Raw genomic sequence first — 843 nt, forward strand, 5'->3', positions numbered from 1 at the left:
CACTGAAGAGCAAGACAACCTAATAATGGTAAGCCCAATAAGTACAAATTTAGTGATATGGGCATTACACAAGACTTTCCACCCCGTTTTCCTTTCCATTCACATTTTTTAGGATATTATAGTCACTTTTGTTCTATCTAATTTTATATTGTGTTATGGTCTTTTTTATTCTGAGAAATTCTTTCTACAATGCGTCCATAAAACAAAATAATTAACATTCCAAATGACCAGAAAATAATATTCAAGTATAAAACTTTCCCAAGCAAACAGTATTTCCAAGGATCTGCCTCTCACAGAGTTAATTAAAATGAAATCGTTTTAAGTCATCAGAAAATGAAAAGTCAAATTGATTTAATGAGGAAAACGTATCTAATTAAGGTCACTATTGATAGTGCACTTTTAAATCGGCAATTATTTTTTTTAATGACTTAGTAATGAAAACAATAATAAACACTCGGTCACTAGAATTTCATGCTTTTTAATTACATCATTGATTTTTTATGACACTGCTCTCATTACGGAATAGCTAAAGTCAAATTGTGTTATTTTTCATGTTTAATGATGATTGTATTTTGTCGTGATAAAGTAATCAAATTGTAATAATATTGATATCAAAACTTACAATAATGATTATTTTAATAATAAAAATATGAATACCAAATATATGAAAATTGAGTAAAAAAATTTCAAAGTAAGACAAATATAAACCTGTAAATATGACATCAGAGAGAAAATAATAATAATAATAATAATAATAATAATAATAATAATAATAATAATAATAATAATAATAATAATAATAATAATAATAATAAATAATAATAATAATAATAATAATAATAA

The sequence above is a fragment of the Palaemon carinicauda genome, chromosome 23 (assembly GCF_036898095.1).
Source record: "Palaemon carinicauda isolate YSFRI2023 chromosome 23, ASM3689809v2, whole genome shotgun sequence".
Taxonomy (NCBI): Eukaryota; Metazoa; Arthropoda; class Malacostraca; order Decapoda; family Palaemonidae; genus Palaemon; species Palaemon carinicauda.